The sequence below is a fragment of the Lynx canadensis genome, chromosome D1 (genome assembly GCF_007474595.2).
Source record: "Lynx canadensis isolate LIC74 chromosome D1, mLynCan4.pri.v2, whole genome shotgun sequence".
Taxonomy (NCBI): Eukaryota; Metazoa; Chordata; class Mammalia; order Carnivora; family Felidae; genus Lynx; species Lynx canadensis.
This window is the reverse complement of record NC_044312.2, coordinates 105,068,679-105,081,057: the sequence shown is the minus strand read 5'-3', so window position 1 is coordinate 105,081,057 and position 12,379 is coordinate 105,068,679.

Genomic DNA, 12,379 nt, shown 5'->3' with positions numbered 1-12,379 from the left:
ACTGATTTATAAAATTCCCATTTTCTCTATTCATACATTTATATTTGTCAGACTCAGGCTGGTGGTATATAAGAGAATATTTGGGGGCCACTTTAAATAGGTGAATTGGGCACCTGGGTGGCTCAGTTGGTTAAGCATCTGACTTGAGCTCAGCTCATGATCTCACAGTTCGTGGGTTCGAGCCCCGCATCGGGCTCTGCTGACAGCTCAGAGCTTGGAGCCTGCTTTGGATTCTGTGTCTCCCCCTCTCTCTGCCCATTTTGTAATAATATTGATTTTTTTTTTTTTTTTTTTTTTGGTGTTGAGTTGCGTAAGTTCTTTACGTATTTTGGATAGTAACCTCTATTGGATATATCATTTGCAAATGTCTTCTCCCATTCGGTAGGTTGTCTTTTAGTTTTGTTGATGGTTTCCTTTGCTGTGAAAAAGTTTCTTATTTTGATGTAGTCTCAATAGTTTATCTTTGCTTTTGTTTCCCTTGCCTTGGGAATTATAAAAATGTTGCTACTGCTGATATCAGAGAAATTACTGCCTGTGCTCTCTTCTAGGATTTTTATGGTTTCAGGTCTCCATCCATAGGTCCTAAGACCTATGGTTTTAGGTCTTTCATCCATTTTGAGTTTGTTTTTGTGTCTGGTGTTAAAAGGTGGTCCAGTTTCATTCTTCGCATGTAGCTGTCCAGTTTTTCCAGCCCCATTTGTTGAACAGACTGTCTTTCCCCCATTGCATATTCTTGCCTCCTTTGTCAAAGATTAATTGACTATATAAGCGTGGGTTTATTTCTGGGCTCTCTGTTCTGTTCCATTGATCTATGTGTCTATTTTTGTGCCAGTACCATAGTGTTTTGCAGTATATCTTGAAATCTGGGATTGTGATATATCCAGCTTTGTTTTCTTTCTCAAGATTGCTTTTTCAAGATTTGGGGTCTTTATGGTTTCTGCAAATTTTAGTATTATTTGTTTTTAGTTTTGTAAAAAATGCTATTGGTATTTTGATAGGAATTGAATTGATTCTGTAGATTGCATTGAATCTGTAGACATTTTAACAGTATTAATTTTTCCAAGCCATGAGCACAGTATATCTTCCCACGGATTTGTGTTGTCTTCAATTTCTTTCATCAATTTTTAAAAAAATTTTTTAATGCTTAGTTTTTGGAAAGACAGAGAGAGAGAGACAGAGAGAGAGAGAAAGGAGCAGGGGAGGGGCAGAGAGAAAGGGAGACACAGAATCTGAAGCAGGCTCCAGGCTCTGAATTCTGAGCTGTCAGCGTATGGACCTACGCAGGGCCTGAACCCATGAACTGTGAGATCATGACCTGAGCTGAAGTTAGACGCTTAACCGACTGAGCCTCCCAGGTGCTCCTCTTTCATCAATGTTTTATAGTTTTCAGAGTACAGGTCTTTCACCTCTTTGGTTAAGTTTGTTCCTAATTTTTTTTTTTTTTGGTGTAATTGTAAATGGTGTTGTTTTCTTAATTTCTCATTCTGCTGCTTTGTTATTAGTATATAGAAATGCTATTGATTTCTGGGTATTAATATTGTATCCTGCAAGTATACTGAATTGACTTATTAGTGGAGTCTTTAAAATTTTCTATATATAGTATCATGTCACCTGCAAATAGTGACAGTTTAACTACTTATTTACGCATATGGATATGGATGCCTTTTATTTCTTTCTCTTGTATAATTGCTGTGGCTAGGACTTCTGGTACTATGTTGATTAACATACACAGATTTTCAACTGTACAGGGGTCAGTGTCCCTAACCTCCACATCACTCAAGGGTCAACTGTACTTTTGTTTGTATGCCACTGGGTTTTGTCATGGTTTGTTATATAACAATAGGTTACTAATAGTAACTTTTTTCAATGAGAACTACTTTGACCATTCAATTTAAAACAATAACCTATATCCTTTCACTGCTTTCCCAGAATCTTCATTCCCCCTTACTCTACTTTTTCTTTTTTACTTCCATAGCCCTTGTAACATACTACCCCTGCTAGAATAAAGCTCCCTAAAGTCTGGGATCTGTTTTGTTTGCTGATGCATTTCAGGCACCAAGAACAGGACCTGACATATAGTAGGTACTCTATAAGTACTGGTTGAATGACCAAATTTCAAATTTCTTCTCCTTCTCTCCTTCTTCTTCTTCTTAATATTATTGTTATTATTATCATTATTAAGATTTTCACTCAGGATTTTGTGGGGACAATGTGGCATTATCCACCATACTCGCAGACATAGTGAATTTTTCTTTAGAGATTTCTATTCAATTCCACCAAATTCTTCGCAGGTCAACAGAACAAAAAGACTTCAGTTTTCTTTCCCTATGTAAATTCTGTATGTCCCACTATTTCCTTAGCAATCGTGCTCGCTCATATTGCTTGCTCCACTGGCAAAATAAATGGCCTATGGGTAGTGAAATAGTCACCAACCATTTTCTATTTTACAAAAATGCGCCTTAGGCACCTTACTATTACTATTGTTCCCATTATCCAAAGAGCATGTAAAAAGTATCCTGTTAACAAAGACATACTCTTATTATGAAGGAATATTACTGGTAAGGATCTAGGTTCTTTTCCTATTGATAGATTCCTTTTCAACTAAATATAAGAATGCATTCATTGAGAATAGAGATTATGAATTTTTTTTGTGTTCTATCTCTGACACACTGCTTGGTTCGGAAACAGTCACTAAATGTGATGAATAAATGAATAACAATGAAGGAATAGATTATTCACTTACACACACAGATGACCAATATGCGTATCTTGTTATTACTACAAGAGGAAGATACGCTTTTCCAAATGCAATAACTTGTGTGGTAAACAAATACGTCCAGAGCTGTCCCACGAAGTGAACAAACAGACCAGTCATTATTTGTATGGCCTGGGAGGAAAGAATGCCATTAATTAATTACTACTATTCTAGTTCAATCTTTGGAAGGAACAAACATCAAGAAAATGTCAAGATGGAGAAAAAGGCGACTACCTAACAGAATTTTAGGATTCTCAACATTTAATTTAAATGAGGAGGCTAGGTTATTATTTCAGAGCAGTTTTCAGATACAATGACTATTCACATGCCCAATAAAATTGTACTAGGAGCTTGTTTATCTACTTGGTTAGCTAAGAGATCATATGGCATGATTCTTGGAGCCCTGAAAGAATTGATCTCCCTCCATGTTCATCAGTGCCTATGTGGCCAACAATCTACACCTGCAGATACAGCTCCCAGACTTGGCATTTCTGACCTTACTTGTCCTTCTCTCATCCTCCTAAAATTGAGATTTTCTTTTACCACCCCCATGCCCATCTGGACATAGAGTAGAGTCCTCTGTCCTTTATAAACAGGAGTCAAAAAAAGAGATAGTGAATCCTTGGGATTTTTGGTTTCTTTTTTTTTAATGCTTATTTATTTTAGAGAGAGAGAGGGATAGAGAGAGTACAAGCGAGGGGCAGAGAGAGAGGGAGACACAGAATTTGTTTTTTTTTTTCAATATATGAAGTTTATTGTCAAATTGGTTTCCATACAACACCCAGTGCTCATCCCAAAAGGTGCCCTCCTCAATACCCATCACCCACCCTCCCCTCCCTCAACCCCCCATCAACCCTCAGTTTGTTCTCAGTTTTTAAGAGGAGAGACACAGAATTTGAAGCAGGCTTCAGGCTCTGAGCTGTCACCACAGAGCCCAACGTGGGGCTTGAACTCATGAACCATGAGATCATGGCCTGAGCTGAAGTCGGATGCTCAACCTACTGAGCCCCCAGGTGCCCCAAGGGATTTCTGGTTTCTTATAACTCTTCCTAGGAAACATTATCAGGTGTGGAGATTGAGGAGGATGTCTGCCCACTAAAGCCAGACCAGCTACGATCGTTTCCAAGTCAAAGGAGGAGGAAATTTTTAAGCTTGCTATGTAGAGCCACAACTCGCTGTAGGGACTTTCCATTGGTTTTCAGATAGATGTTTCTCAGGTGTGCCTCCTTCTGCCACAGCTGAATCAACCACCCCTCCTTGCACCTCCCTACCACTGAAACACAGGAGTTAAGCCTGAAAAATCTGAAGGAGATATATCGGAGTTCAGATCCTAGTACCTCTTGCTTTACTTGTGTTTCTACAGTGCCTGGGGACACTGACATCTTTTTTTCCTCACAGATCCTCATAAACAGGATAACTAACTTGAAATTTGCAACAGGCTTCTGTTCTGGTATATGATTATAAGGAGAGCCAAAAAGTGGCTAGTTGGTGGGGATATCTCTCTCATTTGGAGAACACTTTGCCATCCATGCAACACAATACCATGCATTATGTGGCACTTCTGACAGGTTGTGGCAGGGGAAGGAAGCAAGGGGTCTTTGGGGTAGATAGGGCTTTTCCCACATGGCAGTGGTGTAGAGTTTCATAGGATACAATAAATTTGTCTGAAGTCTGAGTTTAGTGAAGGATGTAGGATCTTTAAAAACTTATTTTTGTGCCTTGAGTTTGATACATTTTTTATAGATTTTGGATACTAGCCCTTTATCTGATATGTCATTTGCAAATATCTTCTCCCATTCCGTTGGTTGCCTTTTAGTTTTGTTGATTGTTTCCTTCGCTGTGCAGAAGAGTTTTATCTTGATGAGGTTCTAATAGTTTTTTGCTTTTGTTTCCCTTGCCTCTAGAGACATGTCTACTAAGAAGTTGCCGCTGCCGAGGTAAAAGAGGTTGCTGCCTGTTTTCTCCTCTAGGATTTTGATGGTTTTCTGTCTTTCATCTATTTTGAATTTATTTTTGTGTATGGTTAATAAAGTCATCCTGTTTCATTCTTCTGCATGTCACTGTTCAGTTTTCTCAACAACATTTGCTAAAAAGACTGTCTCTTTTCCACTGGATATTCTTTCCTGCTTTGTCAAAGATAAGTTGGCCATACATCTGTGGCTCCATTTCTGGGCTCTCTATTCTATTCCATTGATCTATGTGTCTGTTTTTGTACCCATACCATGCTGTCTTGATGGCTACAGCTTAGTAATACAACTTAAAGTCTGGAATTGTGATGCCTCCAGCTTTGATTTTCTTTTTCAACATTGCTTTGGCTATTCGGGGTCTTTTCTGGTTCCATACACATTTTAGAATCATTTGTTCTAGTTCTGTGAAAAAATGGTGTTATTTTAATAGGGATTGCATTATGGAGGCTCCTCAAAAAATTAAAATTAGAACTGCCCTATGACCAGGCAATTGCACTACTAGGTATTTATGCAAAAGGATACAAATATGCCTGTTTGAAGGGGCACATGTGCCCCAATTTTATAGCAGCACTATCAATAATAGCCCAATTATGGAAAGAGCCCAAATGACCATCAACTGACGAATGGATAAAGAAGATGTGGTATATAGATACAATGGAATTCTACTCATCGATCAAAAAGAATGAAATCTTGCCATTGCAACAATGTGGATGGAACTAGAGTGTATTATGCTATGTGAAATAAGTCAGTCAGAGAAAGACAAGTGTCACGTGATTTCACTCATATGTGAAATGTAAGAAACACAACAGGTGAACATAAGGGAAGGGAAGAAAAAAATAAGGTAAAAATAGAGAGGGAGGCAGATCGTAAGAGACTCTTAAATACAGAGAACAAACTGAGGGTTGCTAGTGGGGAGATGGGTGGAGGGATGGACTAAATGGGTGATGGGCATCAAGGAGGGCACTTGTTGGGATGAGAACTGAGCATTATATTTAAGTGATGAATCACTGAATTCTACTCCTGAAATCAATACTACACTACATGTTAACTAACTTGAATTTAAATAATAAGAAAAAAAAACCCTTTTTATTTTTAAATGATTATAAATTCACAGTAATTTGCAAAAATAGTACAGGTCCTGTGCACCCTGAACCTGGATTCTCCCAGTGGTTACATCTTATGTAATTTATAGTATAATATCAAAATGAGGAACTAGACCTTGGTATAATATGTGCCTTAGGCCAAAACATGTTTCTTATCCCCCCCAAATCACTGTCAATAGGCTGGGATGATACAACAAAAACTTAGTAGAAAATATAGGAGACAAGCTTCATGACACTGGGTTTGGCAATAATTTTTGGAAAAATAGATTGAATTATGTCAAAATTTAAAACTTCTGTGCACCAAAGAACACAATCAACAGAGTGAAAAGGCAACTCACAAAATGGTAGACAGATTTGTGAATCATATATCTGGGAAAGAGTAAATATCCAGAATATATAAATAACTCCTACCACTCAACAACAGTAACAAAAATAGACAATCCAACTAAGAAATGGGCAAAGGACTTGACCTTTCTCTAAAGATATGGAAATGGCCAATAAGCACATGAAAAGGTGCTCAACAGCCTAACTAACCGTTAGGGAATTGTTAATCAAAACTACAATGCCACACCACTTTATACCTATTAGGATGGCTATCATCAAAAATAATACAAATGTTGAAGACCATGTGGAGAAATTGGACCCTTTGTGTACTGTTGGTGGGATGTAAAATGTTACTGCTGCTAGGGAAAGAGTTTGGCAGTTTCTAAAAGGTTAAGCATAGAACTACTCTATGACCCAGCATTTCCATTCCTACGTATATATATAAAAGAGTTGAGAGCAGGGACTTGAAGAGCTACTTTACAGCTATGTTCTTAGCTGCATTATTCACAATAGTCAAAAGGTAGAAGCAACCCACGTGTCTATTGACGGATGAATGGATAAACAAAGTGTAGTTATGCATACAACGGAGTATTATTCAGCCTTGAAAGCAAAGGAGATTCGACATCAACTACATCACGGATGAACCTGGGACCCATTATGCTGAGTGAAAGAATCTCATCACAAAAGAACACGTGCTACATGATTCCAAGTATCTGAGGTATTACAGCAGTCAAATTTCATAGAGACAGAAAGTAGAATTGTTATTGCTAAGGGCTAGGGGCAGGGAGAGGGAGTGGGGGAATTATTGTTTAATAGGTACAGAGTTTTAATTTTGCAAGATGAAAAGAGTTCTGTAGAGAAACCGTCAGTGGTGATGGTTGCCCAACAGTGTGGATGTACTTAACGTCCCTGCACTGTACATTTAAAAATGGGTTTGATGGTAAATTTTATGCTTCTGTATTTTAGTACAGTTTAAATCTTCTGTTTCAGCAAATCTTCGTGTGTATTGTGTTGGCAAGGACATGGGGGTATGGCCTTGTTACTGCTAGGAGTCTTCTTACATCTGTCAAAAGTTTTAGCTGTAATTAGTGATAGGAATAGGGAGAAGTGTGTCTATTCCATCTTGTCCTGGACGCTGGAAACTGGAACTGGAGGCTAGAATGTTTTATTAAATGAAATGAGACCTGAACTCTTGGGTAATGGTAGATCTCATTAGAAGGGCAGTAATGTAGCCAGCAACCGTCCTATTTATTCTCAGACACACTTTATTCCTTCTCAATATCCTTGCCCAGATAAGTGGGCAAGAAGGTCAGAAATAAAAACCTTTAATATCATATTATTGGGAAAGAGGAGAGGAAATTTTGTGTTCATTGCATGCTTTAACGTAGAGTCCTCGTCCAATTCTGTCAGAAGATGAGGTAGATCTTAAATAAGTGAAGGCAATAATACACTTGAGATGTTGGGAGTATTCCTGGACCAAGCTTTAATCCTGTTGGTTTGATTCCTAATCTGACTCTATCACCCAGCAAAATGGGGAGATCATGCGAAAGGATAGCCTGCTACATTTGCTGGGAGCTGATTGGGAAAACAGTGGCATGTCCTGGGGATGAAGTCAAGAACACATCGCCACTATGATCACTGGCCACAAAGCTTTATGTCAGCAGCGTCTCCTGAATACAGTTTCTACAATCTGACCATCTCATTTGGGGCCGTGTTATCATTAGCTTAACATGAAATAATTTCTAGATGCCCAAAAGGGATTTTCTACCCATAACTCAGAGTATATTTTTCTTGGAGTGTGACTAAGTTGTAATGGTTTGGAATTATTTAAATGTAGTATTTAAAGTTATGTAGCTTTAGCCTGATGTACAGTTTAGATGATCGGCTTGCATGTGGAAAATGCAGGCATGATGTAACAATTAACCCTCTTCCATTTGGAAAGTTCACAATAGAGGTGGTTAAAGTCTCCTCAGTTTTGCATTTAGAAATTGCGACACTACAGTCATTTAGTTGTTCAAGAAGCATTTTGCTCTTACCCCCAACAATCTTGTTTCTTCTCTTATCCACAGACGACGTCTTGGCATTTTTCACTAAGATACAATAGAGAAATGGGAGGATGAAATGTGTTTCTTTTCTGCAGGAAAATTTAAGGACAAATTAATTTTAATTATTTTCTTGGGTTAAAATTAAGAGGAACATCTACCTCTAGAGTTGCCAATTTTTCACCGTTTTGTAGTCCCCCGAGAGAATGTTTGTCCTCAAACCATCAAGATTGCAATCTTGAAAAAAAAAATCCAATAATTGTTTCTCAAATAGTCTTACTCATTTTCCAACCTTAAACTGGACTGTAGCAAATTGTTGTGAGGTGGCTTCCCTGATCCATCGATCCCTCTAGCAATTACCCATATCCCCACCTTCATGATGTCAGGGAGATTGGACTTTTGTTTGCTGAGCTTTGTTCCCTCACTCCACGCTATTTCTCTCCAAATTAGAACCTGGTGCAGGGGTACCCGCAGAATCTATCCATGTGCCTATATTGGCTGCAAGGGAAGTTGAAAAATAAAATGTCATATATTCTACTTTGGAAAGGTGAGCTTCACAAGTTAGGGATCTACAAAAATGCAGGGGAGGTGTTCAATAGATAAGACAATTAAAAATAACAGACAGCTACCATTCAATTGTGGATAACCTTTGAGATTTCTATATAACTCCTATCAGTCCTCCCTAGACTGCATATTTAACACCCATGAGGATTTTTCCTTGATCCTAGCTGATTGGGCCAAAGGTGAGCACCTAACTTGAACTGGGTCCATAGTATAAGTATACTCTTTCCTGGATTGTTCCAGCCTGTTTCCAGGCTGGTCTCCTGATGAGAAGACAGACCTTGGGAGATGTGATTTGTCACGCCCCACCGTAATGGACAAAGTGGGAGAGAAGGTGAGTTTTGGGAGGGAGGTGAATGGAAAGGACACCCAGAGAAATGAAGAGACGGACAAGGAACAGAATTTTCTGAGTTTCTGATGGCTTTCAATCTTCCCCTTCCAGTTTCTTTTGGAAAACTGGTTGACTTCTTGCCCTTACATTATGTAAACATAGCTATTCTTATATTACGATAAATAATATCTTCATTGTGCTAAAACTAGTAAGAGAGTTTCTGTCTCTTGCAGTGAAAGTCTTTTTATTTTTTTAATGGCCTCGTCTTCTAACTTTTCTCACACGGCTTTGAGAATCTGCTCTCCAGAATCTCCAATGGCTGATGGCTCTTCTTCTGTTTTTCCCCAGCCTCTTATCTATAACCATACCTTAAGTCTAAGACGGGTCTTCAGATTCCTCACTTACAAACTTTCCCTTCCATTTACACAAACCAGGAGATCTATGGCTTTGAGTTGCCCCTGACATGGCCTGTCAGCGCTTGCAACTGAGAAAATGTAGAAAGGCATAGTGGAAAGAGTCAAACTGAAGTTCAAATTTTGTCCTTACCAGTTACTACGTGGTCTTGCCCATATCACTTATTCTTTCAAAGGCTGTTTCCTCAGCAGCAACCCGCACCCCCCCCAACAAAAAACAACAAAAACAAAAACAAAAAACAATCCTGTAGGATTGTATTGGGGGAGGGGGAGCAAACAGAAATTGGCACAGAACTGAAACCTGAACAAGAGCCAGCACTGGGAACACCTGCCCTCAGAGTGGTGCGCACGGACCATGGATCCCTGCGGTCACTTGATTGCAGGGCTAGAGGGGCTCGATCTCACAGGTGGTGCCCTTAGTTCGGTGCCGTCCAGCTCCGGGAGTCTTGGGGGCGGCACTTGCCCAGTGGGCGCCACTTCTTCAGCGGCGCCCCTCATTTCCCCTCGCGGGGCCCTAACGCTGCGGTTGGAGCCAAGAGCGTGGCTTGTGGGCGCAGCGCGAGGGGCCCCGCGCGGACCCCTGCACGGCGGGGGCCTCCAAGTTCTGCTGAGCGCAGGCTCCCAGGACACTGTCAGGGCGTGAGATGAGAGCTGACTCAGGCCAAGCTCTTCCTGCCTGGTGCTCTGACCACGGATCTGGGCCTTTCCCTGATTCCCTGGCCGCCTCCACAGAGACCTCCCCATCAAACAGATGTCCTCATCTCCCCTTTTCTGCTAGGTTGGGGTCAGCGAAAGTCTTTCAACCTTTAATCTCGACGCAGTGTAGCGGAAACAGTACTGGTCCGTAAACCTGGGCCTTGGTCCTTAACTCTCCTATTAGATACATGAATGCTTGCGGCAAAATATTTATCTTCCCTGTTCCTTAGATTGTTTTTCTGCACCCTGAAATAATCTATGTTCTGTGTACCTCCCACATGTACGAAATCGTGTAATACAAGCTTCAAATTTGTTGCCATCAGCTCCCAACGGCTAATATATTGGAATCCTAACTTGAGCGCCAACTCCTTGAGGCCAGGTGCCATTTGTAACCTTATTTATTTATTTATTTATTTATTTATTTATTTATTTATTTATTTATTTATTTTACTTATACTTCTATTTTTTGAGGAGATCACACATGCTAGCACAGGAGAGGGCAGAGGGAAGGAGAGTATCCAACAGGCTCCACACTCAGCCTGGAGCCTGATGTGGGGCTCGATCCCAGGACCCTGGGGTCCTGACCTGAGCTGAAATCAAGAGTCCCACGCCCAACCAACTGAGCCACCCAGGCGTCCCAGGAATATTTAATTTTTTAGTCAAAATAATACAAATGTGGCTTGGAAGTACTAGAAATTATGTTTACGTGTTAATTGTAGGGGCTAGAAATACATAATTGTTATTTTAAGCTATTATGGTTAAAACAACTGTATTTTTGTTTGTTTGTACCACTTGTCAATGTCTTTCTTTACTTTCCAACATTTGATTTGCTCCTTGTTCTCTTTGGGCTCCTGTGGACTCCCTTCCATGGCCTTATGTTTTGGTCTTAAATGATATTCTTCCCTAGGGTCCCTTCTATTTTCATTCTCTTCAGAAACTACAATTAGAAAGATCCTTGAACTAAACTTACCAATTTAGCTTACAAACTTTAAGGGGTTTTGTTTGTTTGACTAATTCTGTGATTTGGTTTCTTAATTCTGATTTTAAGGGCCTTTATAGAAGGCTTGGGATCTCTAAGATATCATCTGGCTACTACTTTATAAAGTTTTATACCTGGTTTCTTGTGGACATTTGGATTGCTGGACCTGGGTTTCTCAATGGGACATGACACTTGCACATATAGAGTGGACCACAATCTTGCCTCAAGATCATGAAGATATTCACCTATATTAAAATCTAAAAGCTTATTGTATTATCTTTTTTAAAAATTGTGGTACAATATATGTAACATTTATCATTTAAAGCATTTGTAAGTGTACAATTCAGTGACATTAAATATGTTCCCAATGCTATATACCCATCACCATTACCTGTAGCCAAAACTTTTTCATCATACCCAACATAAATTCCATATCCATTAAAATATAACTTCCCCTCTTCTTTCCTAGTGCCTGGTAACATCTATTCTGCTTTCTGCCTTTATGATTTTGACTATTCTAGGTACCTCTTACAATTGGAATCATACAATATTTACCCCTCTATGTCTAAATACTTAACTATGCACAATGTTCTCAAGGTTTGTTCATGCTGTAGCATGCATCAGAATTTCACTCCTTTGTAAAACTAAATTTTTACTTCATTGGATGTACAGACCACATGTTGTTTACCCATTCATCTGTTGATGAATATTTAGGTTGTTTCCATGTTTTGCCTACTGCGAATCATGTTGCTTTGAACATTGGTTTATATGTATCTGTTTGAGTCCCTGCTTTCAATTTCTTGGGATATACACCTAAAAGTGGTGTTGCTGGAATGTATGGTAATGCTATGTTTAATTTTTTTGTTTAATTCCACTGCTTTCCAGAGATTACATTTTATATTCCCACCAGCATAGCACAAGTGTTCCAACTCTCTACATACTCACCAACATTTGTTATTTTATTTTAAATAATAGCCATTCTAGTGTGTGTGAAGCAGTATATCATTGTAGTTTTGATTTGTATTTTACTAATGGCTGGTGATGTTAAACATATTTGCATATGCTTATTGGCCATCTGTACCTTTTTTGGAGGAGTTTTTTTTTTTTTTTTTCCAACGTTTATTTATTTTTGGGACAGAGAGAGACAGAGCATGAACGGGGGAGGGGCAGAGAGAGAGGGAGACACAGAATCAGAAACAGGCTCCAGG